General features: G+C 34.4%; 1 protein-coding gene across 1 annotated transcript in view; it reads right to left on the reverse strand.

Moving 5' to 3' along the window:
• The window catches only part of LOC111047271 (cytochrome P450 4C1-like), a 437,563-nt gene that overhangs the window by 225,507 nt on the left and 191,501 nt on the right, over positions 1-20,555 (reverse strand). The gene's annotated exons all lie outside the window — the stretch shown is intronic.

Here is a 20,555-nt window from a genome sequence, read left to right on the forward strand (position 1 = left end):
TATCTTCTCTCTGGTGAGGAAAGTGGCTAACTTTCAGAACGTGATCAAAATACAACTTTTCTGCTCGAGACTTTGCACGTTTAGCCAAAGCGGAATAGTTGCGTCTTCAATTCCCTGATACGTCAATTTGATCGTGATCATTTCTACAAAATATCACATTATGATTGGGTTTCTGATTCAGTGGTATGGCGCAATTTCGTTCGAGTCCATCCTCATATTTATATTATAATTCAAATCTTTGAATGAGAAAAAACATCATATTATTGATTTCCAAACTATAATAATAATATCCAGGTTCATCCTGAAGATTGTTCATGGGAGAGTAGTATTTTTTCACAATCCGAAACTGCTCAATTCAGTCATACTATTCATATTTTAAATTCCTCTATGCACAACATGTTGGAAATTTCCAACATGAATGACGAATTTGAAAAATATAACTTGTATCGAAAATAATAATGAGAATCTCATTATTCACAGAAAATGACCAAGAAATTATAACAAAATAAAATATTAACACGATCAACAATAATATCAATATTAACAGCCATTGATGTCAATGCTACAAGAAAATAGGTGTTCAATAATAATCTAGGATCACAGTCAAATGAGTGTAATACATGTACAACACAAGTAATGAATTCAATAAATGTGATAAATGAATGGACAATAGAGCAATGAATAATAGGGGTGCAATGTATCTTGATAAGATTATTAGAATTCCACTTGGATGGTTTTCACTGATGACCAACTGATGATGAAATTATCATTAGTAATGATAATTGATTGTTCCATAATTATAATTACAATAACCCTCCGAATTTTACAATGAACCCTACAAGAATACAATTCAAAAGAGTACAAGATTCGATGATAAAATAAAGATCAACAAACTGCAATCCAATTATTCATTGAATATCGCTGTCAATGTTTCAAGTTATTAAATAATTGAGGGATGCCGCTGTTGCATCTCCCCCTCGAGAGTTTTCCGAGCGACTTTTTTACAGCATCGATCCAAGATGGAGGACCCCGGGGACCTGCCTGGCGGGTTCGACCTAAAATGTAAATTTGTGTCGTGAAATGGCAAAGTATCGGTTATTCATCTGGCGGAGCAGTCGCGGCCTGCCTTAAAGGGGTTCCGCTGTTTATCATTGTCGTTTCGGCGGCTGCTGCATAAAATATTCATATTTGCGAACTCGTTTTCTTGCCATGATCGGTCGCCTGCTGTCTCCATTTTATGAAAAGTATGCCAAATGTGAACATAGTCTGCTGCAACACAAGCTACCTAAAGTCTTCCTCTGCTCTAGTTTTTCCTGATCATCTCGATTGAGAAATGAGTTTCAGAGAGAAAGTACGCTGTTTTTGAAATTACCGTACTCCACTCTGGTTTATGCTTGAATAGAAGGCTTCTATTCTATTTTAGAATCTTAATAGATTCAGTTAGGAGTTGGAGGTCTAGCAAATGCTAGAATAATTAGCAAACTCACCAGACTGAATTGATTAGCTCATTGAATATTCAAGGTTATTGAAAATTGAACGTTTTTGGACTACAGTAGGACTAAAACTTGTTCTTTCAAATAAAAAATTCATGTGAACAGCCGACTCACACCAAATAACATAATTACACTAAATGAACATATATATATAGAGCTATGTAACTACGTCCAGTTCAAAAACATCTTGAAGCTCATTTTTTAGTATCATCAAATTTGACAGAAGCAGCCCTTAAACTAAAAGGAATGTTGAGGAGGAAATTACCATCTGGGAAAGCACATTATTAATTGAGTAGTTGATGAAAATCCATAATAGATAGAAAGATCTAACGATAAAATACTGAGAATTTTCAAGATTCTCCCTCGTTTTGAAGTGTTTCAATCTCGATTCAGCGAATCCTGGAATTGGATGTATTTTTCCTTCCTGATTGAAGACATAATGGCGTCCTCATTAGAGTGAAGATACTCCGAAATAATGAAGAGAAGAGCTCACTTAAAAACCTCTATCCTCATTATTTGCTCTTATTCCAGGATTTTTTTTTTAATTTTTATTTCCAGGTATGAATACCTGGATATGAAAAATAATGACTTCGGGAGATACTTCAGTCTTAGTATCAGTACAATTCATGGTAGAAGATGATTGCACTTCCCTAATGATTGAATAAAAGAAACTTAATATAGTATACAAATCACTTTTCATTTCCCAAAGTCTTGCAAGCTAACTAATTACATCAAGTATGCGAGGTATCATGATCTCAAACATAAAACCGTCTGGTGTAAGGAATAATGTCAATCACACTCTAGCTCATTCTCCAACTGGGCTTGAATTAATTGTATCATTAATGGCTACATTCTTGCATGAGATAAATTAATGTCAAAACAATTCCATGCAATTGGAATACCCCATTTAAACACTCATCTAATGAAGCGGCTTCAGGGAAATTATAATTTATTATTTTGTCCTATCACAGTGTAGTATTCAGCTGTCAGACTGTGAGGTTGGAGTGAACTTGATAGATTAATATCCATCGATGAAGGCACTTTTCTTGATTGTTAGGGGTGTTTAAGAGTAAGAGAAAGATAGAGAAACCAGTCAATGGTTGACTCGAAGTTGATCCGCAGTGGAAAAGGAAAGAAGAAGTGCATTATTTTTAATTTGTGGAAACGTTTCTGTTGCTGGCTTGCATCGTTTGCAGTGTCCATCACCCAAAATAGGAAAGAGGTTTTATCAAAATAGATTACGGCTTAACTGTGTGAATTCTGCTAGGGCCAGAACTGGAGGGACCAAGCGTCTCCCACAGGGAGTGATGCGATGTATCATTAATCTTGCCACCAGAAGTGTCACAAGAGTATCGGGGTGAGAAAGTGGTGGAGTGAGAAAGAGAAAAGGATAAAAGAGAGTGTGAGTTTGTTGAAGATAGTGGCTTTTCACTAACAAAATATGGCATAAAGAAGAGGCCAGAGTAGCGAACAGCTCTTGTAAAAAAGTTGAGACCTGTCAACTTGAAGACATCACTACGATCCAGCATTTTTATTATGATATTAATGGTGTTTCACACTTCAAAATGATAAGCTACCAAATCAAATGAGAATTAATTATTGTCGATGGACCTGGCTTTCTTGGAAAGCATCAATTTCCTTCAACCACAAAGAATTAATTGGTGGATCACGTCGGAAGCGTGAAAGGAGAGTGTTGGATGAAATAAAGTGGTTACACAATAAATTATCAAGATAGTGAGAATACTACAAGACCTATCCATCAAAAAACAATGGTAGAAATGATTGTGAATATTAAAAAAAAACTTCTCCATATCCAAAAATATAATTCCATGCGTCTAAAATAGATCAATTTTTTGATAGACATTTTGAGCCTTGGAATGAAATAAGTATACTGCAAAAAACAATTAGGGATTCAGGTTATAATAAATTGTGGTTTGAATAATCTAAATCAGTCTATTTATATTGCAAACGTCAAGAAAGTATACAAACATAATTAATGTCTTCATCACAACAGTTTCACTAACATATGACTTCTAATAATCACTTCTCTCTCAAAGTACAGACAAAGAAAATTTCTAAGATTGTTATTTCCCATGTTACAGATTAATAAGTTTGTATTGTTGAAAGGAGATGTAGAGGAGTATTTCTCTGACTTTTCAAGTCTTTGCTCATGAACTGCAGAGAAATGAGTTTCACATACACCAATAATACTCGAAAAACCAAACAATAAGACATTTCTTATAAACAGAGCAATTGTACACAGACAAGGATTCGTCAGACTTTTGGCAGTCTTTTCACATCAACTACAGTACCGCAGCAGAATAGGATTTGGCTGTACAGTAATTGCATAGCCAGCAGCCGCCGGGCAAACGTTGTGATGTCTTGCGTTGCGTTCCACGTCCGATTTTCACGAAATTTCAAGGCTGCAGTCGAATTGCGATCAATCAAATCCAGCAGCCGACCAACAATGCTTTTCGCCCCTCGTTCTCGAATTGAGAGGGTGGTCGCTGCATCGAGACCTTGAATTTGATGAAAACGAGACTTGACGTGGGGGAAGAAAGTGCGGTTTATAAGACGGGATGAGATGTTCATTCAATATAGGGGTTAGTGTGTGTTCGAATCAGGCAGGAGAAAGAAAGTGATAGGGAACGAGGTGGAGGTGGAGAATCAAGAAAGAAAAGTGAGGAGAGAATACAAAGGAATGTTCAGTATTAGCGAGAGTAAGTCCTTGCTCTAGTACAAGACATTAGTAGTAAGCTACGGTATTAAAAAAAGCAAGGAATAGGTCCAGATTGGAATAGGAATAGGTCCAGAAGGAATAGGTCCAGATTGCACTAAGTGGAAGAGGAACAAAACCGGATGGTGAGGGGAGAGGGAGCAATATGTGAAAAGGTAAAGAGAAGGAGTATGTAAGAGAAATAGAGGAAGAGGAAAGGAAAGAGAATAAATATTTGGGGATTAAATTAATATTAAATGGTAGTTTATAATAGCAGGATAATAGCAAAGAGGTAGGAAGAAATTGGGTTAGGGAGTATAAATTATGAAGGAGGAGAGAAAATAACTGGAGGAAGGAGATGGGATAGCATAAATAAGGATAGTGGAGGAGAATGTGGGAAAAAAATCGTGCGAGAAGGATAATCTTGAGAAGGCAGAACCAAATATAAGAAAATGAGCATGAAAATTACATTTATTAGGAGACTGAGGAACATAACGGTTGTTCAAAAGGCTGAAAAAAAACTTTTTACTGGTGATATTTCTCAAAGTTCCGATTTTTATAATAAGGCTATCAAAACAGAAGAGTTTCCTCAGGAGAAAATTTTTTCTGGATCATTACTCTTTGAGATAATGAGCGCCTGAAGTTTGAATTTTTGAGACAGATCATTTCAAATTCTCCATGGCGTTGTTCATTGTATAAAACAATAATTTCTGAAATTATCATTTTTTGAGAGATTTTTTCAATCTACCAAAAATAATTTTTAGTTGAGTTGAGGATATGATTTGAACAAAACTCTTCAGAGAACGATAACTTCAGTCAAGATTGATAACAGGCATTAAAGATGACGGAACAAAGGAAATAGTTGAGGTAAGAAAGGAGGAGAAGAATAGGGTTGATTAGAAATATTCAACGATAGAAATGAGGATGAAGGAAGATATATAATGAGTGAGGTAAAGAGATAAAAATATAGAGGTGTTTTCAAAACATACGTTATTAGTCCATTGTCAATCCAAATTTTTATATATCTATTGGAAAAAGAACAGAATAACGAAAGTTATCCTCCAATCAGGGTTGTTCTTTCTGATCCAATCGAATCAGCATAGAAAGATTTTCATCTTTCCTAGAATAATAATAGAATAAGCAGTATTTCCGATGATTATACAAACAACAGGAATTTGGTTTTTGAGGAAGCCAACAAAAGAGAATAGCAGAAGTAAATCATCAATCAGGGCCGCCACCCATGAATCAATCAATTCAGCCTGGGAAGATTCACTTTGCCAATTTGTAGCATTTGCTCCGGATGCCAGACAGGATTTCGTTCATTGAGATTGCCAGATACACGAAGAAGAATGTAGAAACTTTTCGACGGTCCGAAAATCTACCGAACGGGGAAAGTGTGGAAGAGGTTGGACCTTTCTTCTTGTTATACGGGAGAGGTTGTCTTGATTGTGGTTGGTTGCTTTTTCTTACGAAATCTTGTAATCGGAATTTGGACCTGTGTACGCTTCGGGCTCTTCTTCCTCAACTTCTGTCTTACTCTCACCTATAACATTAAACTCACCTCCCCAAGTTCTATCATTCTCATCTCATCCTATTTCGCATGATCTGATCTCTGCAAAGTTCAGAAAGAAACTGAAGAAGATCCAACAATATGGAAGAATGAAAAAATTCAATTTATGAGTTTTAACGTTATCCTAACTACGTTTGAACGTATATTGAAAATATTGACTGATAAGGAAGTAATTTACCCAACGGTTTGCGTAATATATCTGATTTATCAGCTCAGATGAAGGATATGCTCTCGATACTCCCTTAGGAATAGTAACCAGCTTCACTAACCGACAGTGTTACTAATACTGTCATCTCCACTAATTTCCTCATTCCATATCGTTCAAAAGTCATAAAAATTCCTAAATTTAGCATCATCATCCTTTCCACCAGTCAAACACAAGTCTTGTGAGCATTTAGATATCATTCTCAGCAGAGAAATATCCATTCAATTCCACTTTTTGAAAGGCGATTCCATATGTGTTGGTTAATTCAAAGGCCTAAAGGCGCTCAATTAAAACCACAACATCCCATCTGGACAATGAGATTAACCTTGAAGCAGGTTGTTGTAGATACACAATTAGAAGCGCATCCATCATTACATGTAGAACCATTGTTATGTTCCACGTACCTCATAAAAGTTTCAAGTCGATTGAAAGAATCAAAAATACTTTATTTTGATTTCTCATTTGTCTGTTCTTTTAAACACAATTCTATCTTATGAAAGCATGTACACTACATGTATCTTTTCCTCCTCATTGAACGTTCAGCCATTATTCTCTGTGCAATCCATTCCCTCATGCACTTGAATCAATTGTTCAACTTCAAAGTATCTGTACATTAACAATGATAATGGGGGAGCGGAATTGAATAGAAGATTCCGAATTGATATCCACTGGGGAGAAGAAACAAAGTGAAAGCTTAAAAATTGCAAGCTGAGTGGGGCTGCGAAATGCGAGACGCAAGAATTGAACGATGGAAATTGAGATGTTTGATCCTTTGGTTGAACATTGCTGCATCCCCTTACTGCTTCCGCACCGCAGAAGATTACGCAGGTTGACATGTTCCATTACAATGAGGGATTGCAGTCAAGTAGGGCTGAATAAGAAGGCACAGAGAACGCGTTAAAAAACGATTCGAGGGGAGTTGAGAAACGGAAGACTGTGACAGAGAAAAAGAAAGAGAGATAAGTGGAGATGCTGAATTAGGTGAAGGCATGATAGAGAAAGGTATGAGTCTGTTTAGTCTGAGGTTCAGGGAGAGTGAATTTGAATAAGACAGCAAGGAAAACCGTGCAAACAAGCGAACTTTGTGCATTACATCACAATAATTTTTCATCGTTGTATGAATATCTTATTCAAGTTTCATGCACAACATCAATTCATTATTGTCATGACCATTGTCAAATCATCGAACCAATATTCCTTACAAGTCTGATAAAATAGAAATTAAGTGTATTCTAAGAGTATCCTTAGTTGCAAGATTTCAATGGATATGTATTCCATGCTTATCTGATAAAATAAGATTATAAGAATTATTGTCAGCACTGATTCTTCCACCAGAAATGTTCTCAGTGACTCTAACTTTTGCTGGGATATCGTGTTGCTTAGTGTGAATGATCTCATAATCAACTATCATAATTTCCAGTTTCAGACAAAATTGGAAAACAGTTTTCTACTCAGAACCAATGAATGAAGATGGAATTATTATTTGAGTAGAATGAGTTCAAATTTCAGCTGAACTAAGTATCAACTCAACAACATCACTTGCAGCAATTCGTATTATCTGTTGAACTCACAAAACCAATGAGAAGCGAGGAGAATAAAACACTTCTATTGAACTTTATAGAACTGCAATAACAAATAAACCTATAAACTATTCCATAGTCTTGTACAATAAAACTATTATTCTGGAAAGTCCATTATCAACTTTCATTCTATTCAACTATCCATTTTCACATCAGAAATCAAATTTCAAATACGGTAGGAATAATAATAACAATTTGATTATTGTTTCCTTGATCCAATATACACCAGATCTATGAAAATGAATAAGAAAAATAATTTTCCATAAAATAACTTATTATACATACATATTATTAGCCATGGCATTAATTATTGCCATATTCTCTGACAATTCAAAACGGTTCTTCTAGAGCTTAGAACTCTATCAGGGTATGAACTTCTTCATTCTTTCTTCTTTAGCATAATCTTGATAACATGGAAAACGAAGATCAGAATCAACTCCCTATTGAAAAGCAACTGCTTTCCGTTAAAATCAAATGGAGAATTCAAATTCAATATTAAAATTCGAAGTTTCAAGTGAAATTTAAATTCAATCAAGAAATCTCAAATGATCGTGACGTTCAGTTGAGATTCGTAATCAAAATTGATAGAACGTGACTGATTCCAAACCATTGCTTCAAGTGAGTATTATCACCTCCACTTGTATGTGTTTATTCTTCAAACTCCAAATCTTCTGCTATTCGCTAGAATCTCTTAAATTATCCGATTATAAAAACTTGGAGAAACTTGCTGACCTATTTAAGTTAGTTCAGACTCGCCGCTCGACTTCTGCAGTTCAAATCAGTGTCCCAATCTAGTTCACTACAGACTGTTATCAACTTTACAACCTTTCTCTGGAAGTGAACTATTGGTCGATTCTATAAACAGCGACCATCTAAATTCTCCTCACCTCTTAAACTTAGTGCGAGGTTTGTATGCAGAAGGCAGTTTAAAAGTATTTTCCTTAGCTGACCTGCTCCATTGGCTGACAAGCTGTCAGGATAACAAGATTGGAGCGGACTTTCCCATTACAACTTTGCTCTGTAAATCCGTCCAAAGAAGCTTTTTCGCTGCCGCTGTTGCTACACTAGCAAATGGCAATGTATGATGTGGTTGTTCTCAAGTCCAACTTGAATTTCAACTTATGGTAGGTTCACAATGTTGTGTCAACTGACAACTTTCATCCATGTACTCTTTGAATGTAGGCCTACTCTGTTCTCTAGTCATAATACTGAGGTAGTTTTTGTATCATATAGAGGCTACAAACTTCTAGTATCGTACTTGTTTAGCAATGTGATATCAAAATATAATATGTGGTTTCAGGTTTCTTCATCTGAAAATAGACTGAATTCCATGCCAGTTGAAGGGAGACAGTCCAAACATTATTGGAGATGTGAATTCGATAATGACACAATACATACTGAATCTCTCAAGTTCTCAAATAATATTTATATTATTTCTCAACAAAGATCATAGAAACTAGTGTAGGTACTGAAATCTGAAATGGTCCATTACCGTATTGAGTCAGAGAACTAGGAAATTCACTTTGAATTTAAGGGAACTACAAATAATTTTAGAGATTGGAATGATAGTGACCGGCGATGTCAAGTGATGTTGGCTTCAGGTCATTCCAACAATGTAGTATTAGTAGACTATAGGATAATATATCAACACGTTATTATTCTACCTGTTAGTTGTGGATATAGGTCGTCAATCAATCTTCCACCATGAGAAGTGTTTAACTTATCATGAATTTGATGACAAATTGTAGAAGTTTATACATTTGATTGAAGAGATGCTGAGCCTATGAGATAGATATAGACTCAACCATACACACTTTATACTACAACAATTATTTGGGTAACTCGGTATTTCCATTAAGTTCACCAAAGTTAGGCCCCAGAGTTGGCTCTGTGGTGTGCGTAGTGGAGCACAATGTAAGCCGTCTTAAGGAGAGATTCAGTGTCAGGGGACAGGCAAGAAGGCAAAGAGATGACAGCTGCAACATCGTCATGAATTCCATATTACGTTAGCCCACATGATAATAATATATATCTTGTGAAACTTTGGATTCACCTTGTTTGGTGTAGAGTTAGGAGTGGAATGAAGATTAGTCGACGATCGTGGAGGGGGAAGTGAATAGTTGAGGAATTTGGATGTGTTGGATTTTGTGTTTCTACAGGGGAAAGAAACGTGGGTTGAGTTTGCTGGGGTATGGGTACTGCTACAGTCGCTTTCAAGCTCTGTGTTTGGCAAGTAGCTGATGGTAAAAGTAGAAATGCCGCCTACGATTCGGGAGCAAATTCAGCCGCACTAGATGAAATATTCATAGCTACAAACCCTTCTCTATTTCGCTCAACACTCAATCATACACTAGTCCTCAACATTTCAGAGTAGACAAACTCTCTCGCCACTTTTGGTGGCCGCCAAGACTCGGTGAAGCAACCACAGCTGCGACTGGTTTCGGTGTGTTGTGAATAATTCGCCAAACCTCAACCTGCCCAAATTGGCTCCAACCTCCTGTAAAAGTCATGGTTTCGCCACTCTTGGTGACAGCTTTTCAAGCCAGGATATACTCCGCTTGCCTTCAATAATTCGTGGACTACTTTCCATGAGACATGATGACTAACTTGGTTTATGGGGAAACAGTTCTAATGCTCTCGAAAAATGTTATATCTTAAGCCACAGTATTTTATAACTATTTTATCTCCCCCCAGGATGGAGAACTCTCTCATGAAGAATTGTAGGCTAATGATTTTGTAATCCGCATCTTGCTATTATAACTTACATGTGATTCCATAGATCTTCATAGTTTATTCCTGAACTGAGTAAATAAGTCAGAATCAAAATTCAAAACCAGCAAACGAATATCCTAGAATCGTCTATGTGTAAATAATAGTCAAAGAATATCACTATAAAAATGACATGATATTCAAGCTTCATATAGTTCAAATTCGAATTCTATTCAAATATAATTATAGACACATTAATGAATCATGGATATCTTTATATATTTGAATAATAATATATAGTAGGCTATACATTTGAAAATGGATTCAAACAATTATTATTATGCTCGAAACTTGACAATTTTGTATGTGCTTCTATAAGTATTCTTTTGTATTTGCTTCTCATAAGCTCTTGAGTTCAATTTGTAATTTTTCCAAAAATGTTTTCTAAATGTAGATTATTATTATTAATTTTATGAAATTGGAATAAAACTCATAATTATTATTATAAATGCAACTAAGCTCAAATTTAAAAAAGTTTCCCTGAAATATATTCAATTTAGTTTATCTGGTGTATTTTCATGTTTTATAGATACAGTATCATCCATTATTTCTGACAATGTTCTCCAATAATTGTTTTGAGAATCTGATGTTCTATGATTATCATAATCATGAGGATTCTTTGTCCAAGCCAATATGAATAATTTTATGATCATAAAATAATTTTTCATTCTTCTTGTATTGTTTAATTTCTTCCAATTATCATCCTTGGTTATAGATTGAGGACAATACTATTATAATCACTTATTATGTTCCATTAAATTATTATGTACGGTATGATATTCTAAAACTGAATGGTGTTTTGTATAAATTTTCCTCCCCATTACCATTTTGAAGAGAACAAGATCTTTTTTATAGGTTCTTTGACTTTTGAAATCGATAGTTTTCATGTCAGAAGTCAAAACTTGAACTCTTTGTTTACACCCTCTAGTGACTAGTATATAACTACTTCATTTAGTTATTTAGTTATCACTTACTGCATAAAGTTGACATACAATTGATAAAATAAAAATAAGGAGTGCTTGGATAATATTTCAAAATCCATCTCCATAATAATGGCTCTGGCCACTTTTTATAAGAAACAAATATTCATTTCAGTCTATACAATTTTTCAATATTACAGTAGACTCACTACATTCATTTGTTTTTTCCATCAGAAATGCTGTACCATTCAATATGCAAAAACCACACAGAAATGCAGTAAGGCAACACTGTAGCCTATTTCGTTTGTTGAAGAAATATATAACTTTCAAATTGAATAAGTTATAGACTTTCTGTTGCGCTAGCTGTATCAAAGAGCAGACGTAGCTCACTCCATCGAACAGTCGACCAAAGAAACTTTCGAAGTTGAGTGGTTGGGGATGCCGAATGCAGCCTTAGAATAAAAATATAGGCCAACAACTAGGATCAAACAATATTCTCCGAGTCAGAAAATTTTCCATCACTGTTCCAGTTGTAGGCACTCCTTATTCTCGTTATTTCCTAGTTATTCCATCTTGGTGCTCTTTCTTCAGAACTCGTTCACTTGCCGCATATTTTCCGTTCCTCTTTCCAATTGTTCCTTCCCAAAAATATTCTTCCAACCATCTGCTAATTCCTTCCATTCTGACCCTGTAGTTTGACAAAAATTTGGATATTAATGGTTATTGGATGTGACTTTTCATTTAAAAGGTCACTCATGAAAACAATTTTTAGGAAATCTATAGAGACTTGTCAACATTCCATCGATTTATAACATTTTCAATAAACACTTATTTTTAAAGACTTTTATTATCAAATATTGATCTCTCATATTTATTACATTTTATTGTCATTTCTTGCTTCAATTTTTTTGTTATCTCTGCATATTTTGTATTGTATTATTTGCTAACAACGTGGTTAAGTGGTAGAGTGGACATTATTGTCCAAACTTCGCCACGTCAACAAAAATAAACAAATCATTCTATTCTATTCTATTCTTTTCTATTCTATTCTATTTTTTCCTTCTCCTCTTCTTTTTTTCTTATATTTCCTTCTACTTCACGCTTCCCTCTTTACTTAATCCTTTTTTCCCCACCAACTTCTTCAATTTCACTCCCCTTCCCCTTATCCTTCTCTCCCCACCTTCTCCCACTTCTCCCCACTTTCCTCGTAGCAGTCCTATATACAGACGTCTTATAGCCTACTTCATTGACATTCGCAACGTACAGTGCTGGGGCGTCACTAATAAATTCCTGAAACGTATTTCCAGAGGAGAAGAAGACTGCTTAGGTTGCTCTACTATCGAAAATCGAAACAGTCCAGTTCACCTACATTACACGTATCAAACCTCCATTCTTTCCATCAAATGAGTCCAGCAGAAAAAAGGAGTATGTTGCTAGATGTTGAGTGAGAGTGTTGAGAGTACTGCATGCATTAGCCTATACCCATGAGCTCGTTACACATACATAATATTACAAACTGAGGAGCAATGACAAATGAACAGCAAATAAATAACTCTTGAAGAAGGAACAGTGAATAAACAGTAAAGAAGAAATTAATAATATGGATTGTCTATGTCTATCTCCTTTCTATAAGCAACTTTTGCGCATTATCAATGAAATTATTCATATACCTCTGAATTCAATCCTCTTCATAAGTCTGTCTGTTTTATTATAACTACACTTGCCTATAATTTTCTTTAGCACTATTAATTTATTGACTTGACATCAACTTGAGCATTTTTAAATTTATCATTTATTCAATCCTGATCCTAATTATAAAAAATGTACCTAATAGAAATTTCAATGATTGAATCAATGAATTCGCTTTCAATTATTCTTCCAGAAAATAATTTTTCCCCTTCTCACAACAGAACTATCCTCCTTCCTATCTATCCTCACACCTTACTTATTATTGTATCACATAATAATCTCAGATGATGTTCATTGTTCAAATAATATATAATGCTACTATACTCGTATACTCGTACACACAGAAGTGTGTGTGATATGATAATCATATGTCATGAATCAATTGTTTGAATTATTCTAAATCATCAGAAAGTTTGTTATTTTATCTCAGTTTATTTTAGTCAATAAAAGCCATTATTCTAGCTCTTCAATGGTCTCTATTTATTACAGTGTGTAATAATACTGTATACGGTACGGTACTTGTATACTTCAGCATTAACCATTATAAAAATTTGGCTGTCATCAGTGACAAATAATAATATTTCTATTTCAATCCAGTCTTATATAGTATATTCATTTTTCATAATTCTGGAGTTCTATCTACAGTAGCACTGTACTACTATAATTTGAATAAAGAAAAATTGCATTTATCATTCCTATTAATATTTATTAATTTATTACCCATGTAAGAACATCACAATATTGGAATGAAAAAACAGGCACCAGACCAAAACTTCTTCTCCTCAATTTAGTTCATGGAATTTTCCAGAGAGGGTTTTGTTTATCACACCAACAATTTTCAATTTCTACAAGACTGATAAATTAACTGATTCATGAGTTATAAATAATCGCTTAAATTTTGATATTCAATTTAACAGGTAATTGAATAATTTTCTTATCCAATCTAAATCCGGCCCAAATTGATTCTTATTCAATCAAGTGATTCTTATTCATGAATGTTTTCTAAACATGTATATGAATGGATAGAGCTGCCTGAAATTAGCTAGCATAGGTCTAAGTTACCCTGCAAGTTCAAAGTTAACTTTTAAAGAGCTTGAGAAACTTTACTGTTACAAATTTGTTTAGCTTACTCAGTTAGAAAGTGGAAGAAGGTACATCAACGTAACAGAACGATCCCTGAGGGAATGAGTGGAGGGGTGGTGATGAGGGGGAGGGGGCTCACCGAGAGAAATTCATGCAGATAAGGTCTACCTTAAGGACATTCCCATTACCCCATGGGAGACATTCTAATGTCAGCACATTCCTGCAGGTTTTGAGTTCACCAAGATAACTGCAAGCGCTAATTAATTTAGCCCATCTCCAGATGAATGGTTCACTTGAGACTTATACAGAAACAGAACTTACTTGCTGTTGGTAACGGGCTACATCCTTATGCCATTTCCTTCACTTGAGAACTTAGCATCGAGTTCTTCTTCATACATCAACAAATTAGAAATGTGTGCTGTTCAATGATTCAAACAATCTTTTAATGTTGTTATCTTCCCATCATTCAAATATGGGTTGTCTTTGTGTAAATGAGTAAGAATGAATACAGCTTCCATTATGTAGAATACGTTCAATTCTCTTCAATGTTGGTCCGCCATCTTGGATATGCCATTTTGAACCTAACTTTATTCCATCAATTAAAATGAGTTGAGGAAGCTGCACATCTATATCGCAAACTTTGACAATTCATCCTAAACATGAATATTAAATTTCTTAAATTTAAAGATAGCCTACTATAATAAATCATGAAAAAATGCATTCATTGAGTAGGCCTACATTCAGTATGTGAAAAAATACTCTATTTAATTTTTATTTATTCAATTTCAATTCACAATACAAAGCATAAGATACATTTACAAAGACAACATATCTAAAAACAGATTTGTGAATATTTTCCCCACATAGACGGATCTGTGTGTGGGGAATGAGTAACAGTACAAGAAGTAGCCTATAATAAAATAATAATAAGTATAATATATATATTTATATATATGAATGATAATAATAATAATACCAAAGAAAAATCCTATCAGTAAGCAAGGTCAGAGAAGAAAGATATTGAAGAGAAAGGAAACTATAACTTTCCATGTAACGCTTAATGGATTAAAAGAAAAGGCAAACGAAAGGAAAAAAATAAAAAGGAAGAAAATCAGCAATAGATGCAGAAGTGAGAGATTGTTAGATGGAAATAAATGGTGGCAAAAGATTTCTCGGTACTGAGAAAGGCAACAAAGGAGATGATGAAGATCCAAGCTATTCGATCATTATGAATACCCTCTAGCATAATAACACATATTATGTGAGATAAATTTTCCTAGTGATATCTATATTTCTTATTCTATTTATTTTGTAGAAGATATGGATCAAATACTTTAACTTTTTTATCTCCTGTCCCTCATTTACCATGTTTATACAGTTTGCATTCATATTCAAATTCATAGTTATTGGTGGTTGTCCGTTAATATTAGGTGAAAAAGTTATGTATTTTGTTTTTTCAGTATTGAGGGTGAGAACATGATCCTTAAGCCATTTCTGAACTATTTTTAAATTATTGTTTGCATTATTGAACGTTTCCTCCCAGCTACTCCCACTACAAATGAGTGTTGTATCATCAGCAAATGACAATGTAGTACAATTTCCAAGGTTTAGGTTGAGCATATCATTAACATACATTAGAAATAAAATCGGTGACAGAACTGATCCTTGAGGCAGTCCAAAATCGGATGTGAATTTAATGTCAGTTCGGCTATTTAAAGTTAGATATTGTTTTCTATTTGATAAGTAGCTTGCAAATAAATTGTTTACAGACCCTCTAATTCCAGATTTATTCAGCTTATCTAGTAGTAATTTGTGTGGGATAGTGTCAAAAGCCTTAGATAAGTCCATAAAGACAGCTAGAGTTTTTTACTTTCCTTGCCCTATTACCATAGGTAAGGAAAGTATTGCTTTCCGAAAAAAATTAAGGTACCCCAATTTCTAAATTTCTATACGTTTCAAGGTCCCCTGAGTCCAAAAAACTGGTTTTTGGGTATTGGTCTGTATGTGTGGTGTGTGTGTGTGTGTGTGTGTGTGTGTGTGTGTGTGTGTGTGTGTGTGTGTGTGTGTGTGTGTGTGTGTGTGTGTGTGTGTGTATGAGTGTATGTGCATCTGTGTACACGATATCTCATCTCCCAATTAACGGAATGACTTGAAATTTGGAACTTATGGTCCTTTCACTATAAGGATCCGACACGACCAATTTCGATCAAATGCAATTCAAGATTGCGGCTAAAATGGCAAAAATGTTATCAAAAACAGGGTTTTTCGTGATTTTCTCAGAAACGGCTCCAACGATTTTGATCATACCTAAGATAGTCATCGATAAGCTCTATCAACTGCCACAAGTCCCACATCTGTAAAAATTTCAGGAGCTCTGCCCCATCAATGCAGATAGATTCCCAATTATCAGGCTTCAGATAAAATTGAAACAAATAAATTCAAGTGGAAACGTTTGTGCATGGAAATCTCTACAATAAAGGCTCAGTAACATTTTCACCTAAAATTGAAAATAAGCTCGAAATTCGAGAAAATGTGATTATACAATTGCAAACTGTTGATTCTATTAAATCATTCACTATGAAGAGATAGCTGACGTCGTGTGTCTCCGGCGTTACAGTATTGTCCTGTCACCAGCTGACTCAGACCTTTGAATAGTAGACTTGAGATGCGCGTGAACACGTGCGTCAGGTGATCAATTTTTATTACGGCAGGGAAATTTGTGTGAGTGCGCCACACCAGATTTTTATCTGGTGCCTAGACCACATGTTGGCCCAGCCTGGTAACCCAACTAAGACCAGCGCTGGCAAACCTCCCATCCACCACAGAGAAGATGGAGATAGATATCCTTCTACTTTGTGCATCCACACACTGGCTGATCTTCATTGGCATTTATTGAGCCAACATGTAGCATGGGGTGATGCCTATAGTCATAGTCAGGCCCACGTTATAATGGCAGTGTTCAATTAGCAATGGTATTAATTCATTATGAAATCATTGAAAAATATAATTCATTATTTTAAACGAGAATGAACAGTTAATATTACATCAATAAACTTGCATCAGCTACCGTCAATATAAGGCATTGACAAGACAGATGATCAGCAACGTTTTTCTCCCATCTGTCTCCACTGTCATTATAACAATAATAATAATGAGTTTCTGTTCATGGCGTGGTCATAAGTATGGCCACAAGTCAAGAACATAAAAACTGTCATAAGACAGTGGAGTAGATTGAGCATGAAAATCTCTACAATTAATGTTCAGTAGAATTTTCACCTAAAATTGAAAATAAGCTTTAAATTCGAGAAAATGTGATTATTCAATTGCAAATTATTGTTGATTCTATTAAATCATTCACTATGAAGAGATAGCAGACCTCATGTGTGTCTCCAGCGTTATTGCCCTGTCACCAGCTGGCTCAAATCTTTGAATAGTAGAATTGGGATGCGCGGGAACACTAGCGTCAGGTGATCAATTTTCATAACGGCAAGGAAAGTTGTGTGAGTGGGCGACACCAGATTTTTTATTTTTATTAAAGTTGTTGCACACAATTTTATTAAGGTGAATTACTGCATCTTTAGTAGACTTTTTGGCTTGAAAACCATATTGGTTATCACTAATTATATTCTCCTTATCAAGAAAACTCATTAACCTCAATTTTAGAATCTTTTCTAGTATTTTGGATAAATTACTTAGTAGGCTGATTGGTCTGTAATTTTCAGGTTTTTTGGATCGCCGGTTTTAGGTATAGGAATAATTTTTGCTTCTTCAAATTTACTAGGAAAGTATCCATTGCTCAAACATTTATTGAATATAAATTCTAGGGGTTCGGTAATAAAACTTGATATTTGTTTTAGATATGATCATGAGAAATTATCTGCTCCAGGTGTTGCTTTGTTTTTCAATTTATCAATTATCTTTTGTATCTCTATTGTGTTTGTGGGGCGGAGAAAGATACTTCTCTCACATGAGTTGTTTTGGGATTTAGGTAAAGGTATATTATTTATATCATCGGAAATTTTCCCAGCAAAAGTTTTTCCTACATCGTCAGAGTATTTATTAAGTACTTCGGCATCCAGATTGATTGTTTTGGTATTCTTTTTAGTATCTAAAAGTTCGTTTATACATTCCCAGGTTTTCTTGGAATCATTTTAATCATTTTTGTGTTTGTCAATTTTTTTGTTAAAGTAATCGATTTTTGCTTGTTTTATCAAATTATTTAGGATATTTCGATATGACTTATATTTATTATTTAGTTGGATATTATTCGGTTGCTTTCTAATAATTTTATGCATTTTGTCTCTAACACGTATACAGTTTACTAAACCGGGTGTAATCCATTTTTTAAGAGGTCTTTTATCTTTATGTGAAATCTAGTCTTAGAAAAGAGTGGACTGTATAAATAGGAAAGAATAAATCAAATTCTGAAAAAAGAGAAACAATGTGTCTTGACTGATTTGACACCTGACTGAAATTCCACATGAGTGCAAGAACCGTTGTGCATTCAAAACCCTGTGCACTGGAATGAATGCAAAACAGTTTTAGGCAACTCAGTATTAAAACTAATCAACAAAATGTAGGCTAAGGTAAATGCCAAATGAAAAAGTAGGTTAGTAAAATACAAACTTTAATCAGCATTAAAGAATACACCAAAGGTAAAACCAGTAAAATAACTGATATCAAAAGTATGAATCACAAACTATCAAATCACATGAACAAGAATAAAATGTAGTTGATCCTTGTTGACATAAGAAAAATATGATGCCAACAAGAATGATTTAAAATGGAAAAATATTCTGTAAATTCGAATACATGAAATAACCCCTCAGGGTGACTGGTCGAAAATATAAATTGAAATAGAATTTAACTTTGTTATGCACAAATTTAAGATTAAGTTTAGAAAAAGATTGAAGTACATGAAAAAACTTGAAAACAGCATTAATGATTCTAGTAAAAACAATAATCTGAATGCAAGAGCTGATTGCAATGTAATAATTTGGAATAGTAAATTATAACTAAAGATAATCAGGTTACCATTAGATAGATAGATATATTTCTCGATCCATGAAACATCTATAGATGCATGAGATCACGTCAAAATATTAGAACACATACATATATGCAAACATCCCAAACAAATTAATTATTAAAGAGTGACAGTAAAAAGTTATGAATACAACAGCAATGCACAATAGAAAATAATCTATCTGGTTATGAAAATGGAATAATGAAATAGTTACTAAACAAACGTTTATAGAATACCAGAGTCTATAATGGTAGTCTTTAATTTAAACCTACAATTGTCATTTTTAATAACAAACGACACCTAGGAAAATTGAAATGTAAATATGTTGAATTGCAAGGCTTCAACATTTGAATTGGTTCGATACAAACAAAAGAAACAGGTAAGTTGAAATTAACCATAAGGTTATATGAATAACAGTAGCCTATACTGAAATAGCCTAATTGCAAAATGCAGAAACTACAGCTTTAGCAATAATCAAACAAGAATAATAACAAATAATTAAATAGGATTGATAATTGCAATGTTCACAGAACATTCATGAATTGCTTACAAAAACTGACAAACAATTCTCAAGAGCAATTTGGCTAAGCAAATATAACTCAAAATAAAAAAGTAAAGTTGACTACGAACAACAATGAATTCCTAAGCTGAAAGATAAAAACAATAGATTAGGGCAGTATTAAAATACAATGTAGGTGATACAAAATACTTAGCTGCGGAACATAATGCAAGAGCCAAGGTCCGGGTTTGGTCTAGGGCCTTCAAAGACAGCGTGAGCTTCCAATTTAGCTCGAATTGCCCAGAGTCAAGGTCCCGGTTTGGTCTAGGGCCTTCAAAGACAGCGTGAGCTCAAATGGACAGTGGACACATCAGGAGAGAAACAAGATTCCAACTTGTTTGAAATGCCGATGAAACAGCAGCCAGTTGTAGAGGAAGAGTTTTCAATCAATGTTTCAAAGGAAATATTTCCCAAGTTTTGGAAATATCAGTTGCAATACTTGTAAAATGCAATTCACAATTGAGAGTCAAGTCAATCAAGTTCTATAAGTTTGAAGTTTTATAATCAGTTTTGTAAACTTGTAACTACAAGTACTTATTCGTAACCATGGTTGGTAACAATTTTGTACCTTTGTGAAATAGGCCCCAGTTATAAAATAGAACAACAGAATATAGAATAGATCTACAATCTATCTTCTATTAGTCTATCTATATAATTATCTTCTATGTTAGAAGATATTATATTCTTGAATCTAGAACAGACACGGCCCATGGTATATTCATACTGAAAGTTGATGAAGCCAACATTCACTGCCATATCACCATATCGTGACGTCAGCATCGGATAGAAAAAAATGTAAACAAACTGCAGAAAAGTTTTCTATCCGATGCTGACGTCACGATTTGGTGATATGGCAGTAAATGTTGGCTTCAGAGGCTAGACCACCCAACGTGTCTATTCCATAACTGGTCTAAGATACGCAGTCATGGTTGCCATAGAAACCAA

This window comes from Nilaparvata lugens, chromosome 7 (genome assembly GCF_014356525.2).
Source record: "Nilaparvata lugens isolate BPH chromosome 7, ASM1435652v1, whole genome shotgun sequence".
Classification (NCBI taxonomy): Eukaryota; Metazoa; Arthropoda; class Insecta; order Hemiptera; family Delphacidae; genus Nilaparvata; species Nilaparvata lugens.